Source organism: Pongo abelii, chromosome 10 (genome assembly GCF_028885655.2).
Source record: "Pongo abelii isolate AG06213 chromosome 10, NHGRI_mPonAbe1-v2.0_pri, whole genome shotgun sequence".
NCBI lineage: Eukaryota > Metazoa > Chordata > Mammalia > Primates > Hominidae > Pongo > Pongo abelii.
In genome coordinates this window covers 1,726,273-1,746,168 of record NC_071995.2, presented here as the reverse complement: position 1 = coordinate 1,746,168, position 19,896 = coordinate 1,726,273, and the positions used below count along the sequence as shown (strand labels likewise).

The following is a 19,896-nucleotide window of genomic DNA, read 5'->3' as shown; positions in this document are numbered from 1 at the left end:
ATATGTGATAATAGCTGGATGACCAAATACATTTAAGTATGCTCAAGTTTTAGAACAAGATATCAATCAATCAACCATGTGCTTCTCTAGTTTCCAAGGTCTGTAGCCAGCAATGCAAAAAACCAGCAATCTGTTTCCTCATTAATGTATACCCTCAAATTGTCTGCAATCCAATTTCTTTTTTAAGTGAAAGCAAGTTTATTAGAGAAGAAAGAAAGTGCAATCTAATTTCTATTTAAATAGTAAGAGAAATGACATTTGAGTGAGACCTACAAAATATACTCTGTATCTACTCTTCTAGGTTCTATTTCTGGACCAAGTAATCCACCAATCATATCACTCTGGTCACAGAGATCACAAACTTGAATATATGAAGCAGCCTGGTGAAGGACAAAAAGACTGTAATTGTGCTTAACAAGAAACCATGTGCTGCTTTTAAAAATTATAACTCAAAAATTCAAAACACTCTGTTAACAGTAATATGGTTATTGGGTATGCATATAATAAAATTAAATTTGATCCCTGCCTCACATCACACACCAAAAAAAAAAAAAATTTCCAGGTAGAATCAAGACCCAAATATACATATAAAAAAAAAAAACTGGTGGGGGCACAGTGGTTCACATCTGTAATCCCAGCACTTTGGGAGGCTGAGGCAGGAGGATCAGTTAGGCCAGGAGTTTGAGACCAGCCTGGGCAACATAGTGAGATCCTGTCCTCACAAAACTAAATTAAATTAATCATGTGTGGTGGCACATGCCTCTAGTCTTAGCTACTAGAGAGGCTGAGGTGGTAGGATAACTTGAGCCCTGTCGCAAACAAAAAAACAAACAAATCTATTCCATACTCCAAGGTTATTAAGATTCTCCCATTTATTTATTTATTTATTCGTGTGACAGTGTCTCGCTCTGTCACCCAGGCTGGAGTGCAGTGGCTCAATCACAGCTCACTGCAGCCTTGACCTCCCAGGTTCAAGCTATCCTCCCACCTCAGTCCCGGCACGCACTACCACACTTGGCTAATGTTTTAATTTTTTTGTAGAGACAGGTCTCACTCTGTTGCCCAGGTTGGTCTCAAACCCTTGGGCTCAAGCAAACTTCCTATCTCAGCCACCCAAAGTACTGAGATTACGGCCATGAGCCACCACACCCAGCCAAATTTCTTTTAAATTGTTTTCTACTTTTGTCTAAATGTGTACTGAAAAAAATTAAAGCAACACAAACCCACATACCACTCCAGTGGCAACTATTATATATTTTCAGACCCTTCTATATGCATAGATTGCATATATCATATACATATGTGCCTGCAAAAATTTTGCACTGTAAGATTATACTGTGCATATTTACTCTGTAATATACTTTTTAAAAAACTTAACTAGTATATAGTAGGCATTTTCATGTCACAATGTATAGCTCTAGCTTATTCTCTTAATGTCTACAAAAAAATTCTGAAGTCTGGATACATATAATATTTTTTAACATTTAGATTGTTTTAACTTTCTTCACTAGTCAAGCAATGTCAGAAAGCATCTTTGTACACAAATTTAAGACTTTATATGAGAGCTCCTAAGAGTTTTTAATAAACATTTTAAAGACAATTCACAAGAAGGCTTACTAACCCAGGAAGTTTTGAATAGCAGTGTGGGAGTCACGGGAAAACTTCTCCTTTGCTCTTTAATGGTTCACTTAAAAACCACCTCACAAAAGGGAGATCAACTGAAGAAATGAAGTAACAAATTTATTCATGTGCATGAGGAGAACCACAGAGTGATCACCCCAGATTTCTTAAATAAAACACAAACAAGAAAATAGTGATATATTTTATAATAATCATTTCTATTTAACAAAACAAACCATATAAAAAGTTAAGAGATAAGCCACACAGACTGAGAAAAGACAGCTGCAATTCACTTAACAAACATAATCAAAGTATGTAACGAACTTAAAACTTTCTAAAATCAATTTAGAAAGACCACCCAAATGGCTGTGGAAGGAAAAGAACAGCCAATTCAAGAAACAAACACTTGAATAGTCACCTAACATTTGAAAACATACTCAACCCCATAATCAAAAATAAAAATTAAGACAATGTGGTACCATTTCACACTCATCTGATTTGTAAACATGTAAAAAATCTGACAATGCCATGAATCATAACAATCGGAAGATAGCAAATTCTCATACTCTAGTGCTAAAATATGCAAAGTGACAGCAAATTTGACAATATCCAATACAGCTAAAAAAATTCCCATAACCTCCAAAATCTTCAGCCCAATAATTGCAATTCTGGGTAATTCACCATAGAGGGCTTCATTTCAAACTTAATAACCACATACATACACACAGAAATAAAAATTTCACAAAACATTTTATCCTTATTGTTTGCAATACAACCTGATACTTTTCTAATTCCTAAATTGATTTCACAATCCATTAGGGAGTCACGACATGCGAGGGTTTTGTTTGTTCATTTGTTTTTTAAGATGGAGTTTCGCTCGTCACCCAAGCTGGAGTGCAATGGCATGATCTCGGCTCACTGCAACCTCTGCCTCCCAGATTCAAGCGATTCTCCTGCCTCAGCCTCCTGAGTAGCTGTGATTACAGGCACCCGCCACCCCACCCAGCTAATGTTTGTATTTTTAGGAGAGATGGAGTTTCACCATGTTGGTCAGGCTGGCCTCAAACTCCTGACCTCAGGTGATCCACCCACCTCAGCCTCCCAAAGTGCTGATATTACAGGCTGAAGCCACAGTGCCCGGCCACAACATGCAGTTTTTAAAACTTGCCAAAAATCTTAAATGTAAGCACAATGATTACTAATAAGGAATGTTCAATGTAACATTATTTTTAATACATGAAAACCTGGAAACAATCTAAATGCCTATCAACATGAGAATAAATAAATTTTATCTGGCTATATTCATATAATAGAAAATAATTTTACAGCAGATAAAAGTAATGACTATTAGGGTGGGCCATATAAAACTGTCATTTTTGGAGGTCAAAATGGTAACGTATCAGCAGTTTCATATAAATCAAAAAAGTTTTCATGAAAGACAAATTATAGAATAGGCAGAATACATCATTTACATCAAATCTGAAAATATGCAAAGCAATACTATGATTTGTTTGTGAATATATACTCATGTAGTAATTACATAAAAACATGCATTAAAAATGATCAGGCCAGGAGTGGTGGCTCACACCTGTAATCCCAGCACTTTTGGGAGGCCGAGGTTGGACTGCTTGAGCACAGGAGACCAGCCTGGGCAACAGGCGAAACCCAATCTCTACAAAATATACAAATATTAGCTGGGCACAGTGGTGTAAACCCGAGTTCCCAGCTACTTGGAAGGCTGAAGTGGGAGGATTGCTTGAGCAAAGGAGATGGGCTGCAGTGAGCCATGATCATGCGCCTGTACTCTAGCCTGGGTGACAGAGTGAGACCCTGTTTCCAAAAAAAAAAAAAAAAAAAAAAAAAGATCAACACCATACTCAGAATAATAGTTAACTTCTGGGAAGAAAGTAAACTGTAATCCAAGAAGTTGCTTCAACTGTACATGATATTTTTTTCCTCAAAAAAATGAGAAATATGGGAACATGCTAAGATGTGCTACAGCTGTATGGTTAATATATGAATATTAATTATATTGGTCTCTGTAGTCTCATGTATGTTTGAAATATTTTAAGAAAAAAAAAACCTATATTGGCCAAATAAAACATACATCTGCAGCCTAAATTCAAATCAATCCCTAAAATGTATTTCATTGGCTTGAAATCTTAATGCTTAGCCCTCACCTTTTTTTTTTTTTTTTTATCTAGGGCCACTAACAACAACAAAACACTTTTATATAATGTCCAGTTTAAATAGTTTCTTAAAAATCTGTGAAGAGAGGATTTCACCCCTGAAAAATTGGTCTTGTTCCTCCTTTCAGTTTAGTGCTATGTATTTTACCATACTTCCATTTTTACCCTCACTGCCAAGCAAATTCAAACCCAATTTTTATTCTTAGTCATTGAATTATGCTGTCACTTGGGAAAAGAATATATGCTTTGTCCTTTCCCTGATTTCTTTTTCTTACACATATTTTATTATACTTCCAGATCTTTTATTTTAAGTTACCAGATATCCTTTCTGGAAGAAATAGGATAAAATAAATTTCAAGAAAATAAAGTCAACGTTCTGTTCCATTCTGCTGAAGTTTTCATAATGTAACCCCTACCACAAAAACATCCTCCTTAACCAAAGGAATGGATATATGGATACAACTAGGCATACATGTTCACTAAACTTAATTTCAAAACAGCATACAAGTGAATATGTTGTCAATGAAAAATAATCAGCTGATATACTAACAACAAACATACAAAAGAAAGGCCTAAATGGCCAAAGTGTAATAAGCTAACTAATTTTGCCCCTTTTAAGACTATATGCGTTGTATGTTTTGTTTTTGTTTTCTAGTACACAGATATTGTGGAAATAAGAATATTCTTATATTCAATAAATCCAGTAAGAATGTGTAATATGATCAGTCAGTTATAAAGAAAATACCATTTTGTTGTAGTCTTCCACTAAAAAACTTAAGTGTCCTTTTCCAGTTATTTTTCCCATGCCTGAAGATAATCTGGCAATTCTCGGAATTTAGCTTCCCTTTTCCTACTGTCTGGACACTTGTCTAATTAAGCCAATCTATAATATCATTAGCCAACATATATCCCCTTCTAACACATGGTATACTCCAATCCAGAAAACTCAAAACCATAAGTAATGTTAAACAAATCCCCTTTTTAATAAATTCCTCAACTTCCAATTTCTAAATACCAAATGTACTTATAAAATAGGCTAATTATTTCCTAACAGGTCCTAAGATATCAGTTCGTCCTATTTAACTCATTTTAGAGATGAAAGATGAGAGACAACATACGCCAAAGTGACAATTTTATACTGAAGTTTTTCTTTTCTTTTTAAGATGGAGTTTCGCTCTTGTTGCCCAGGCTGGAGTGCAATGGTGCGATCTCAGCTCACCACAACCTCTGCCTCCCGGGTTCAAGTGATTCTCCTGCCTCGGTCTCCCAAGTAGCTGGGATTACAAGCAGTGGCCACCATGCCTGGCTAATTTTTGTTTTTGTTTTGTTTTGTTTTGTTTTAGTATTTTCAGTAGAGACGGGGGTTTCGCCATGTTGGCCAGGCTGGTCTCGAACTCCCAAACTCAGGTGATCCGCCCACCTTGGCGTCCCAAAGTGCTGGGATTACAGGCCTGAGCCACCGCGCCCAGCATGCACTGCAGTTTTTCAAGTTTGTATTCCACAATTTGAAAATATTTTAAAGCACACTTCACTCAGCAGTAACCCCAACAGTTACTGCTTCACTCAGCAGTAACCCCAACAGTTATTGGTTCATGAACCAATTTAGGTTTTTAAAAGACCATTTACTTACCACCTGCTATATACCAGACCTGCTAGTAGATATCAAGAAAGTTACACGTTCCTTACCCTCAAGAAATATATAGTCTATTAGGCAGGCACCCAGATTCTTTTTGATCAGTGATAACAAAACCATATGCTTTCAAGAGCCAAGCAGAGAACGTAAATAGGTGGAGCAGCTCCACCTAAGGGAGGCCCAGGAACAGAATGCATGCTCCACCTGAAGTAATAGTAAATCAACTTTAAAAGAATGCTATTGAAACAAAGCACATCTCCCAGTTAGACAGAATATACTGCAAATGCTTAACCTCCTATCAGATAAACGAATTTTTTTTTTTAATTTGTAATGACACAGAGAAGCTAGACCCCACCCACATTTCTGGTAAGAGTTTACATTGCTGTGACGTTTCTGGATGGCAGTCTGATAATACACATCAAAATGAAAAATGTGTTTTCTTCAACTATTACAAAATTACTAAAGGGGAATTAGCTTGCAATAAATATACATAAAATGTATGGACAATTTACAATCCATTTATATAATCTAAATATCCATCAATAAGAGCAGTATTAAGTTATAGAATATCCATTTAATAATACTACACTAGAGAACTACTAAAAAGAAGAGAGTAGATGCAGATGTAAAGTAAGCCACAAATATTAATTTTAAAAACACACACACAGGGCCTGGCATGGTGGCTCATGCCTATAATCCCAGCACTTTGAGAAGCTAAGGCAAAGAGGATCACTTGAGTCCAGGAGTTCAAGGCCAGCCTGGGCAACATGGCAAAACCTCGTCTCTATTAAAAATGCAAAAATTAGCCTGGCGTGCATCTATAGTCCCAGCTACGTGGGAGTCTCAGTTGGGAGGACTGTTTGTTTGAGTTCGAGAGGGCAGTGAGCCGTGATTGTGCCATGGCACTCCAGCCTGGGTGACAGAGCAAGACCCTGTCTCAGAAATTAAATAAAATACACACACACACACACACACACACACACACACACACACACACACAATCAGCCAAGACAGCACCACCTGCTGAGCTCCCAAACGCTGTTTCTGGTCACATTCAGAAGTACAACGCCACAACTCCACACCATAGCTGAAATGGGTTTGCAAATGTCAGCAGTACGGGTTCTCTGAGAACTACTCACTGTGGATCCAGTCTACAGCCAACATGTCCTGCAGAAACTAGCTGCCCAGTAACAAGCAGCAGTTACAGAATCTAATAAAGTGGAGCCACTGGCTGACATTAAAGGGTTTCTACAGCAGTACTATATGCACTACAAATCCAATATGGAGATTCTCAAATTAAAACCAATAAACCCGGCAAAGAATTGACAGAGCTGGTGATATTTATGGCACAGATTGGTCACTGTTACCAAGAACATCTAAGTAACTTTCCTCAAGAGCTAAAAGATCTACTTTCCTACAATTATACTGTACTGTCTTGAATCAAAATCATCTAATAACATTTTGCAAAGCTTTGATCTTGCTGAGAAGTATCATATCCATCCATCAAGTTTGCTAGAGCTCTTCTTTGAACTTCCAAGTTGCCATAATAAGCTTTTGAGACTTTACATACTCATGTTGTGACTGATAGCAAGAATATAACTGTAAAACACAAGAATAAAGTAGATACAGTACTGCAGAATTTCATATACACCGTGTTAAGAGACAGCAATGTAACTGCAGCCAAGATATCTTTGGATGTTATGACTGAACTCTACAAGAAACATCTTGACTGATGCCAAAACTGTCAATGTCATCACAACTGCATGTTTCGAGATATTGGTTGCCACCTTGACATTCTTCCTAGGATAAGATGAAGAAGAGAAACAAATAGGACAGACTCAGAATCTGAGGATAAAGTGACAAGAGACATACTAGTGCAGCATGTCACTGGGAAGAGTGGCTCCAAACACAAAACACTGAAAATGTTATGAAAAGTGCCCGAGAAACAAAAGAAGAAAAAACTCAACGTGTTTAACTTTTAAGCTATTAGCTTTATTCATGATCCTCAAAGTTTTACCAAAACACTCCTGAAGCACACAGCTAGAAATCTCTAAGCAGAGGTCTGAAGTAACATGATGCTCATAAATCTTATTTCCAGATTGGTAGAAATTCATAAGCCCTCTAACTTCTATGCCTTTGGGCAAAATTTCTGCTGCTGCACCACAGAGAAGTAACAGAAATCACTGTTTGCTAAACATGTATTTCATCACCTGTTAGTCCCAGAGATCACTCAGTTATTGCTCATGACTGTGACCAACCATGATGTTATGAACAAGAACTTTAGGCATGACAGTCCAAATCAGTGCTATAATAGGTAATAGCTCAATGTTCCCTAGCCATGACAGATGAACTTCCTCAAGACCTGTCCCAGTATAAAACACACAAGGATAAGAATATGATGCTGTCTACTGTAACTGTGATTCAGTTCTTCCAAATCCTCAGATGATACAGAATAAATTCCAGGGTAAGCTGACAGAGGCCCCAGTAAAATCAAGAGTGCAAGAATATGGCCAGGGACAATGGCTCCTGCCTGTTAAATCCAGCTATTCAAGAGGCTGAGGGAGGAGGATCGCTCGAGGCCAGGAGTTCAAGACCAGCCTGGACAACATGGCAAAACCCTGTTTCTACAAAAAATACAAACATTAGCCAGGCATGGTGGTGCATGCCTGTAATCCCAGCTACTTGGGAAGCTGAAGTGGGAGGATCACTTGAGCCCATGAAGCGGAGGTTGCAGTAAACTACAATTGCACCACTGCACTCCAGTCTGGGCAACAGAGTAAGACCCTGTAACCAAAAAAAAAAAAAAAAGAAGGAAAAAAGAAAAGAGAAAGAAAAAGAGAAGGCCAAAAATGATAAAGATGGGTGGGGAAGCACCAGTCTCAGTGAGGAGGAGGGTGCTGCTGGTGAATCTGTTGACGAGTAGAAACTGCAAGAAATCTCCTAGAAGCTGAACAGCACCCATGGAGGAGTAAAAAGCCAAACTAAAGGATGACTTCTAGAAAATCTGCATGGCTCAACTAAGGAAAAATTCAATGCTGACCCCAGAGAAAGCCCAAGAGGAAATGTATTGAAATAGACAGTGATAAACAGCAAGTAATTTTTTCTAACATTGATGACCGTCATAAAAAGCCAAAGTCTGACAAAGAGACATGACTAGCAACTGCAATGGCTGGACAGACCAAAAAGAATTTATGAAGAAGAAAACCAAAATGAATCCATTTTCCAAATCCAGAAATAAAGAGAAAAAAGAAGAACTTTGATGATTAGGTATAGCCAAAATGTCCAGTCCAAAAAAATAAGCATTCCTTTGGGGAAAAGCTGCTGCCACTACGAGGTACACGTAAAAAAAAAAAAAAATAAAACAGAAAAATAGAAAAAGAGAGAGAAAAAGTAACATCCAAGCCAGCCTTCCATTCCCAAAATAAATTGTCATTAATCTGAAAATTAGTAAATCAAGAATGTTTACATTAGAAAGTCCAAAAGCACTATATCCTGAAAACCACCAAAAAAGGTGAATGACTGCTTAATGACTGGTTTCGTCTTTTTTTTTTTTTTTTTTTTGAGATGGAGTTTTGCTCTTGTTGTCCAGGCTGGAGTGCAGTGGCGCAATCTCGGCTCACTGCAACCTCTGCCTCCCAGGTTCAAGCGATTCTCCTGCCTCAACCTCCTGAGTAGTTGGGATTACAGGCGCACACCACCATACCCAGCTAATTTTTTTTTTTTTTGTATTTTTAGTAGAGATGGGGTTTTATCATATTGGCCAGGTTGGTCTCGAACTCCTGACCTCAGGTGATTCACCTGCCTTGGCCTCCCAAAGTGCACGGATTACAGGCGTTAGCCACCGCCCTCAGCCCACTTTTTTTTTTTTTTTTTTTTTTTAAAGAGACAGAGTCATGCTGTGTTGCCCAGACTGGTCTCAAACTCCTAGCCTCAAGCAATCCTCCCACCTCAACCTCCCAAGTAGCTGGGACTACAGGCACAAGCCACCACTGGGCTTGATCCCATTTTTGTAAAAAACAACTCTCAGCCAAGTGCAGTGGCTCATGCCTGTAACCCTAACACTTTGGGAGGCTAAATTGGGAGGATCGCTTGAGCCCGGGAGGTCGAGGCTGCAGAGCTATGACGGCACCAGTGCACTCCAGCCTGAGATAGAGTGAGATCTTAAAAAAAAAAAAAAAAAAAAAAAAACTGCAACACAAAGAATAAGCCCTATGTAAACTATGGACTAATAAATAACAACATATTGATATGGGCTCATCAAATGCAATAAATGTGTCAAATTAATGCAAGATGTTCGCAATAGGAGAAACGAGGGGAGGGAAGGGAATATAGGAACTTTCTGGGCTATCGGCTCAAATTTCTGTACATCTAAAGCTGCTAAAAAAAAGTGTAATTTTTAAATTCTGAATATGCAGACAAATTTGCAAATAATTACTTGTATATGCACACAAAGAGAGGTGAAAAGACCTGTATCAAACTTTTGCCCATGGTTACCTACAAAGGATGAAACTGGAAACTAGCACATGAGAAGGAATTTTTTTACATTACACAGTTGGCCCTCCATATCCATGGGCTCTATGTCTGTGGATTCAACCAAGCTTGGATCCAAAAAGTTTAATATAGCATCTGTATTTGAAACATGCAGACTTTTTTTCTTGTCTTTATTCCCTAAACAATACAGTATAACAACTATTTACACAGCATTTATATTGTATTAGGTATTATAAGTAATCTAGAAATGATATAAAGTATTTGGGAGGATATGCACAGGTTATATGCAAATACTATGCCATTTATATGAGAAATTTGAGCATCTGTGGATCTTGGTATCCACCAAAGGTCCTAGAAGCAATCCCTACAGACACCAACGGATGACCGTATTATCTCTGGACTGTCTAAACTTTCTACACTGAGCAATAATGTAAGTAGAGGCTCTGTAGCATATTGTTAAGAATTTGGGTTTCTCAAATCAGACTGCATGAAATCAAATCCTAGCTCCACCATTTGCTAGCTGATAAACTTCCAACAGTTACTTGATTTTTCTCCTTGCCTTAGTTTCCTCACCTGTAAAACAGAAATTATAGTATACACTCACAGAGCTGCCACAGCAATTAAATAATTTAATACACATAAAGTAGTGGAAATTGTCTAGTACATAGTAAGTGCTCAATAAATGTTACCCAGCATCTTCATTACCAAGCATTTATTATTATTCCTGGATTTTCTTTTTAAATCTTGACTGGTAAGACTAATCAGGAAAACTCGGTTCATAAGCCCCTCTCTAGAAAGACCTCCAATGCAGAAAATACAAAAGCAATCAAAACCCAAATACAAATAATGAAATACTTTTTAAAAAAGCAGATTACAGGGCTGGGCACGGTTGCTCACACCTGTAATCCCAGCACTTTGAGGGGTGAGGCAGGTGGATCCCCTGAGGAGTTCGAGACCAGCCTGGCCAACATGGTGAAACCCCGTCTCTACTAAAAATAAATAAAAAAAAAAAAAAATTAGCCGGGCTGGGTGGCGCACACCTGTAATCCCAGCTACTCGAGAGGCTGAGGCAGGAGAATTGCTTGAACCTGGGAGGCGGAGGTTGCAGTGAGCCAAGATCGTGCCATTGCACTCCAGCCTGGGCAACAAAAGCGAAACTCCGTCTCAAAAAACAAACAAAAAAAAAAGCAGATTACAAACCAACATTTATCAACTTGAGCTAATTTATATAAAAAACAATCACCAACAGATTCTATAGTCACACAAAAAAATCCCCAAGTGGTGTACTTGTAAATAACTTTTACTTTCTCCTTTACAATTTTCTGACTCATTTAAATTTTTCGACATTGACTACGTATCATTTTTAATGGAGCTCGGCAAACTTTTTATATTAAGGTCCACATAGTAAATAAATATTAGGTGTTACAGGCCATATGGCTCTCTGGCACAACTACTCAACTCTGCTGCTGTACCCCAAAAGAAACCACAGACAATACCTAAACGACTGCATATGGCTATGTTCTAATAAAAACTTTTTTCTTCCTCTTTTTTTAAGACGGAGTTTCGCTCTTGTTGCTCAGGCTGGAGTGCAATGGCGCAATCTTGGCTCACTGCAACCTCCACCTCCCGGGTTTAAACGATTCTCCTGCCTCAGCCTCCCGGGCAGCTGGGATAACAAGCGTGCGCCACCACACCCGGCTAATTTTTGTAGTTTTAATAGGGACGGGGTTTCACCATGTTGGCCAAGCTGGTCTCAAACTCCTGATCTCAGGTTATCTGCCCGCCTCGACCTCCCAAAGTGCTGGGATTACCGGCGTCAGCGACCGCACCAGGCCTAATCAAATCTTTATTTACAAAAAGAGGCAACTGGCAGGACTTGGCCTGCAGGCTTTAAAATCTGTCAATCCCTGAAATAAAGAATAAAACAAAATTATTTTCATTTTAGGAAACAAAATGTGATTTATACTAAAAAAAAAAAAGTGCACCAGCTAAATTGATACTACTGATAGAAAAAAAATCATTTATTTATAAATTCATACAAGGAGCCTAGGGATAGAAAAAAAAAAAAACTCTCTTTTAGGCTCTGGAAATCCTACTTTCATTCCTAGTGCCAAGTGAAAAGAGGAAATCTGCTAAGCAGACCAAAGTCCAGATAGGAACGTATACTGGTGGGCAGAGTTACAATCAGAAGTTAAAAGAAATATGCCTTTCACATTTAATTTGCAATTTTTTCAAATTTCATAATTCACCAACAAGCAGCTGCCACGTGTGGAAATCTTTACTGATGAAATAATTTTAGTTACAGATCATCACAATCAGCACTCTGACAACAAATTTATAAGAACGGATGAAAACATCTAGGAATTACCTAAGAGTCGTTTAAGGAGACATAAGGGTGGCCTTTGGTAAGAGGTCACTTCAAACTTTCAGAACTGACAAGACGTATAATCTCCGCCCAAAAAATAATGCTATGGGTAGACGGATGCTTTTTTCTGAAGGAATTTTTAGTTTTCATTTGGAAAAGTTTTGTGATCAAATAATGCTAAATGTTATGACAGATTTCTTGGCGTTTAAAGGGATTCTCTGGGTGAGGGGAAGGGGTGATAAAAAAAAAAAGTCTGCTTTTGGAACAGAAATGGGGGACAATAACCAAGTCTCAGAAACCCAGAGTCGAAAAATTAAAAGAACACCTTATTTAAAAAAAAAAAAAGTCAACAACCTGCAATGAAGTCACCGTACCCCCATAAAATCCCAATTGTGCATTTAAATCTTTCTACCAAAATTCACTTTTGGACCATCTTATGAAGTTGTCAAAATTTCAGAGGCAAACGTTTAAATCAAAATCAAAAGCCAAGAGGAAAAAAGAGCTAACAGTTTCCAACCCAAACTCTCTCCGAACCCCCTAAAAACTGATTTATAACCCTGTTATCGGTAATTTTAAAAGAAGCGAACACTGACGGACGGGGGCTTGGGAAAACAGAACTCAAGGTACCAAGCAGGCTGCCCGACGCGCCACCTGAGAAAGGTGAGGGAACTCTCCCCACCCCAGTCACTGTGAAAGTAGCGCTGAGAGCCCATCCCAAGCTTCCACCAAAGAAATTCCTAGAAGTGATAAAAACAGACGAGAGACGAAGAAGGGCGGGGAGATCCTCTCCGCGGGCAGGGAGCTGGAGCAACTGCACCCGAAGGTGAGCGGAGGGCAGCAGGCTCCGACCCTCCACCGCGAGAGGCGAGGCGAGGGCGGCAGTGGGCGCCGGACTCCTCCGACAGCGGTCGCAAGGAGGGCGGCTCCAGGTCCCCACACGACCGCCCCTCAGGCCAAGGCGCGCCGGGCGGCAGGTCAGACTTAGGGATCAAGTTGCGGGCCGGGCCGAGAGCGCGCTCTCCCGCCCGCGCCAGGGACATTCGCCCCCTCAGCTCTCGCCTCCCCCCGACCCCAGGCTCTCCCTCTGCGCCCAGGAAACGGCGCCCACACTCCAGAGACCCTCACCCAGAGCCCGTCGCCGCCTCGCCGCGTGTCTCCGACTTCTTGGGAGCCACCGCTGAGGGGAGGGGGGAGGAGGGGGGAACGGAGGAGGGAAGGGGCCAAGCCCGGTGTAGCCGCCGCCGCTGCCGCCGCCGCGATGCCGCTTCTGGAATCGCGCTCGCGCCGCCGCGACAGCGACCGCCGCCGCCGCGTCTCCCCGCCCCCACGACCGCACGTCGCCGTGACGCGCATCGCACGAGGCGGTTTAAACCAATAAGACCACACGCCGTGCGCAGCCGCGCTGTCCTAAACCGGAAGCTGCCCCTCTGACCGCTCTAGAACCTGGGTGCATCGTGGGAGCTGTGGTTCGGCCAGGAACTTAGCGAAAACTATACTGGGCGTTGAGGGACCCAGGAGCGTGCGCTCCTTAGGCACTCACACAACTCCTCGGAGTTTTTTCCTCCCACTGAAAAAGGAAGCAATTTGGAGCTGAGGAGGAGGGGGCCGCCCCGGCTCGCGGATGCTTTTCGCAGTCTCTATGGATACTGGCTACACACTTTGGGCAAGAGCCAGAATTTGAGGATTTAGGCTGGATCGTGTGTCTCTGCCAAGGGCTGATAGGATGCGGAGCGTCGTCTGTGAAGACTTAGGAAATAAATCCAAAAGCATTAGCCAAGTTTTGCCCAGAGCAATAATGTTTGCCTTTTATTACCTTATTAAAGATTATGATTTATGCTCTACCACTTCTATTTTTTTAAAAACCCAGTCACTCTTAAAATACATATAATTCAGAGCGATTTTTAAAATGATGTTAATGTAATGGTATATCAGAACCTACTTAAGCACTAAATACCTGCGTCCATTTACCCGGAATGAGTAAGTAATTTTCTACAAGTCAGCTTTACATTGAGTTCTAACTTCTTAGAAGCCAAGAACAGATTTGGTTACATACTTATTCTATAAGAAAAGTGAATATAAGAGTTAGTCTGCATAGAAAAATAGTTCTTTACATTCAGTAGGAGGGGGAATTTATCACATTCTTAAGGCGTAAATGCCTTAACTATCAAAATTCTTGTTATTGACTAAAGGAAATCCATACGATTTAGGGAAAGTCTGTGCCCATGGCTTACTGTCCTTCCCGTTGGACCACAGCAAGAGATAACAAAGGGTGCAGGGAAAAGCTGACAGGTCTTGAGGGAGCTGGAGTAGGATATATGACGAAAAAAACAAAAATACAGAAGTCTTCATTATGGAAATGTAAGTTTTAAAAAGTAAAGCTACTAAAATCACAAAGAACATGATTAAGATGGCAATAACACAGAACTAAGGCCCACTCATTTAAGCTTGAAAGAGATAAAACTAGTAGAAATTAAAATTAGGAAATAAATGTTAAAGGAACTAATTTCCTCCAAGGAGTGGTTTACATTGAAAATATAATTTTTTAAGTTTACATAATTTGTGAAAGACATAATAATAATGACTTCTATGTTCCCAGGTAAAGATATAAAGCTTTTGAGGTTGAAATCAAGGAAGACAATTGTACACCTCCTCAGCACATCAGAAACAATACAAGCATTTCTGGATTGCGAATTTGACCCGTTATACCAACTCACATAGAACAGAGATAAGAAGTATAAGATTCTTAGGCTTAATAAAGAGTCTACTAAAGGTGACAGAACTACAGCGAAAAAGATAATTTTTTTAAAAAGAGATTTTTCAAAGATCTCCAATCTTTCCTGCATCCCTTTCTCTTAAAGACTGGTTTCCAGGCCAAGCGCGGTGGCTCACACCTGTAATCCCAGCACTTTGGGAGGCCGAGACGGGCAGATCACTTGAGGTCAGGAGTTCAAAAACAGCCTGGCCAACATGGCGAAACCCCGTCTCTACAAAAATACAAAAAATTAGCCAAGCATGGTCGCGCGTGCCTGTAATCCCAGCTACTCTGGAGGCTGAGGCAGGAGAATCACTTGAACCTGAGAGGCAGAAGTTGCAGTGAGCTGAGATCGTGCCACTGCACTCCAGCCTGTGTGACAGAGCAAGACTCTGTCTCAAAAACAAACAAACAAGAAAAGATTCTGGTTTGACAAAACGAAGGGCTTTAAGAAGCTACCTCTGGAACAGTTCACCGTGTGCTGAACCAGGTGAAAGACAGCCTTACCATTTCCCTAAAGTTTCACACCTTGTTCTCGGTCGCCTTGATCCCATTCACATATCACTACTGCCAGTTCCTGATGCTTATATAGTGATGAAACAAACTACATCGTTTCCTCAAAATACCCACACCTCCTTAGCTATTGAGGATGTTGCCATTGTCCCTGACCTGAGCACCTGAGGAACATTCCCCTGATCCCCACATGCATAAGGCTGGCTTCACCCTTAACCCTTATCTAAATGTCACCATTAAATATTCCAAAGCAGAATTTTCAGGCCCTCTCCCTGACCATACTTCAGTTACTAAACTTTATATATTGTCTTCTGATTAGCTTTCCAAAAAACAAGAAAAATTCGTAAAATTCTCTATCCTCCAGCATCAGCTGCGTATCTTGAGAATTTCTGTTTTCTCCATTCTTGGGGTATCACACTACTCCACAGGAGGGTAGAGCCCCTTATCTTCTGCAGCACCAAAAAAAGATTCCCTTCCACCCCTATCCCACATGCCAGTCGCCAGTGACCCAACAGTACCCTGTGGCTCAACTAGTCTGATGTAGTCATCTCTGCAATTATCAGATGTTATTGAAAAGGATGGCGCATCACTAGGTGAGTCACATTCATAATCCAGTTGTGGCTCCAGTGACACTATAGTATATTGCTGACATGATGGACAGAGTTAAACTCCATTGTGATATCCAAGGCAATAGCCAATGAGATTTGAATATGTATCTAAGGCATGGTAGTGCGCACCTGTAGTCTCAGCTACTCCAGAGGCCAAGGCTGGAGGATCACTGGGCCCAGGAGTTCCAGGCTGCAGTGAGCTACGATGGCACCACTGCACTCCAGCCTGGGAAACAGAGTGAGACCCCATCTCTAAAAAAAAAAAAAAGAAGAAGAAGAAGAAGATGTATCTAAAGCTAAAAGCAAATGAACGTTCAGCTTTAAAATTTTTTTTCGTAAAAAGAGAGTCTCACTCTGTTGCCCGGGCTGGTCTCAAACTCCTGGGCTCGAGCAATCCTCCTACCTCCCAAAGTGCTGGGATTATAGGCGTGAGCCACTGTACCTAGCGAACTTTCAAATTCTGAAAGAAAAAATACCCTAGATCCCAGTGTGAATTTAAACTTGAGTTTGAAACTGGTTTGTATTGCTTCTCTTATAGAGAAAAGACAAGCTATCGTTTTTCTTATCAGAATCATATCTATTTTTAAGAAGGAAAAAAGACAAATTACTTCACCAGTGAAAACCAGAATTAGAGTGTTCTTTCAGAGACCTGTGTCTGTGAATTAAAAAAAAAAAATTACAAAGAGAAATTAACAGCTTCATTATTACAAAATACTTAATTCTAGCATAAACTCTTCTTTTCAGCTCCAATATTTATCAACTTTTAAAATATAAACATTAGAACTGAGGGGGAAATCTGGACAACATAGAAGATACACCATAAAAAAGATAAATCAAAAGAAAGGGCAAGGAATGTCGTCACATCAGTCCCTCTGGTTGTCTCATATAGTGTCCATAGAACAGTGAAATCCAGCCAGCTGTTTAGGATTCAGTGGTGTTAGATGCTTTGCAAATAGTCTAGTAATCTATTTGAGAAAATTAGAGGGAAATACATAAATATCTGTATTCCATCTTAATTGCAATTAAACAAATCACTGATATCAAATTGTTATATTGCTTAAAACTACATTAATCAGGGCAGGTCGCCGTGGCTCACACCTGTAATAGCAGCACTTTGGGATGCCAAGGTGGGCGGATCACCAGGTCAGGAGATCGAGACCATCCTGGCTAACACGGTGAAACCCCGTCTCTACTAAAAATACAAAAAAATTAGCCAGGTATGGTGGGGGCGCCTGTAGTCCCAGCTACTCGGGAGGCTGAGGCAGGAGAATGGCATGAACCCGGGAGGCAGAGCTTGCAGTGAGCCAAGATAGCACTCCAGAGGCCAAGGCTGGAGGATCACTGGGCCCAGGAGTTCCAGGCTGCAGTGAGCTATGATGGCACCACTGCACTCCAGCCTGGGCGACAGAGCAAGACTCCGTCTCAAAAAAAAAAAAACACTGAAGAGAAAGACCAGTATAAACACTCCAATAATTACATAAATTACATTAGCAGCTCCTCAAACGCAGGTTAGATAACATAGTCCTGCAGATTAAACTTAAGATAGAACATCATTACTGGCTGTGCTGCTGACAAAGTCATTGTTTATCTATGGCTTATGCATTAGCTCTTGTTAAGCTTTGCTACCTTCATCAATAAAATGAAGATGTCAGTGAATACATGTTTTAGATGGACAGAAAGGATAAATACAACTTTAGGAATCTACTTGCCGGTGGGAAGGGGTGAACAATAGGCCTGGGAGCTATGGAGAGATCTTTATCTGTAATATTTCGTTTCTTCTATGTGAAAAAGATGAAGCAAGTAACAAAACATTTAACATTTATGAATCCTAGGTGGTATGTACATGGATATATATCAGAGGCTTCTCTGAACTTTTTAAGTAGATGACAAAAACAACTTTATTGAAGTATATTTTTATATAAAATGCACCCTCTTTTTAAGTGTGAGTTCAAATGAGGTTTGACAAATGTATACTCCCATGGAAGCATAACCTCAGTCAAAATGTGCAACATTTCCAACACCCCCCACCAGTCCCCCCATGCCTATTTGCAGTCAGTATTTCCTCTCCCAAGCCTGGCTCCAAGCAACCACTGATATTCTTTCTGCCACTATAGAATGCTTTTGCCTCTTCTAGAATTTCCCATTAATGGAATCGTGGGACATGTACTCTTGTTCTGTCAACTTTCTCTCAGCATGGGGTTTTTGAGTTTCATTCATGCTATTGCATTCATCATAGTTCATCACTTTCTGTTGCTAGGTAGTATTCCATTTCTTTATCCATTCACCTATTGATGAATGTTTGGGTAATTTCTTGTTTTTGTTGTTGTTGTTGTTTTGTGAGTCTCACTCTGTCACCCAGGATGGAGTGCAGTGATGCAATTGTAGCTCACTGCAGCCTTGATCTCCTGGGCACAAACAATCCTCCTATATCAGCCTCCCAAGTAGCAGGGACTACAGGCATGTGCCACCATGCATCGCTAATTTTATTATTTTTTGTAAAGACAGGGTCTTGCTAAACTGCCCAGGCTGTCCTCAAACTCTTGGCCTCAAGCGATCCTCCCATGTTGGCCTCCGACATTACTGGGATTACAAATGTGAGCCACTGTGCCCAACGTCTAGTCCCTGATTGTTATAAATAAAGCTATTGTGAACATTTATGTACAAATCTTTAAGAGGACATGTGTTTTCATTTACTTTCGATAAGAGGGGTGAATTAGCAAAATCATATAAATTTATGTTTAATTTTATGAGAAACTGCCAAATTGTTTCCCCATTTTACACCCTCACCAGCAATATATGAGATTTCCAGTTGTTCCATATCCTTGCTAACCCTTAGTATTGTCAAATTTTTTATTTTAGCTATTCTAGTGGGTATGTCAGTGTTATCTCATTGTGGTTTTAATTTGCCTTTTTCTGATTGTTAATGATGTTGAGCCTTTTCATGTGTTTATTGGCCTTTCTTATATTTTCTTTTGTGATGTGTCTGTTCAAACTTTTTGCCCATTTTTTAAAATGAGATTGTTTTCCCTCTTATTATTGAGCTGTAAGTGTTCTTTTTTTTTTTTTTTTTTTGAGACAGAGTCTCACTTTTTCACCCAAACTGGAGTGCAGTGGTGCAATCTCTACTCACTGCAACCTCTGCTTCCTGGGTTCAAGCAATTCTTATACCTCAGCCTCCCAAGTAGCTGGAATCACAGGCGTGTGCCACCGCACCCGGCTAATTTTTGTATTGTTAGTAGAGACAGGGTTTCACCATGTTGACCATGCTGGTCTCGAACTTCTGACCTCAAGTGATCTGCCTGCCTCGGCCTCCCAAAGTGCTTGGATTACAGACGTGAGCCACCATGCCTGGCCATCAGTGTTCTTTATATATCTTTAGATACAAGTATTTTGCCAAAGTAAAAGGCAAGCAAAAAATTCTTTTAAGAATGCCAGGATTACATAATATTTCAAAGTTATAAAGGGTTGTTTCCATTTAATCTCTCCTTTGCTGTGAGAATGAAAATAGAAACACAAAGTTTTCATTATCTTAAAAATAGAGAGTAATAAAGATGTGTGTTAGAAGCTACAACTACAGAAAAACAGGAAATACAGGTGAAATCAATAAAGAAAAATGTCATTTCTTAAGTAATTTAGAAGCACCTAGTAATTAAAAATCTGTCATCTTTTTATTAAGAAAAAATTCAAGACAGCATCTGTTCTACTCAGTGACTGCTTATGCGCTC

At 39.9% G+C, this 19,896-nt stretch overlaps 1 protein-coding gene and 1 pseudogene across 4 annotated transcripts in view; one reads left to right on the top strand and one right to left on the bottom strand.

Annotated features, from left to right (window-relative positions):
* ADIPOR2 (adiponectin receptor 2) overlaps positions 1 to 13,666 on the bottom strand; it is a 99,602-nt gene extending 85,936 nt beyond the window's left edge. For 2 of the 4 annotated variants that reach the window (XR_010135633.1, XM_054527865.2), the window contains exon 1: positions 1,622 to 5,294. The gene's annotated coding sequence lies outside the window, so the exon portion shown is untranslated. Of the gene's footprint in view, positions 1 to 1,621; positions 5,295 to 13,423 lie in introns of those variants that run through there. The other 2 variants (XR_656189.4, XM_009247313.4) reach the window with 2 other exon arrangements.
* LOC100446744 (protein SDA1 homolog) lies at positions 6,605 to 7,424 on the top strand (annotated as a pseudogene).
* Positions 13,667 to 19,896: the final 6,230 nt, after the last annotated feature.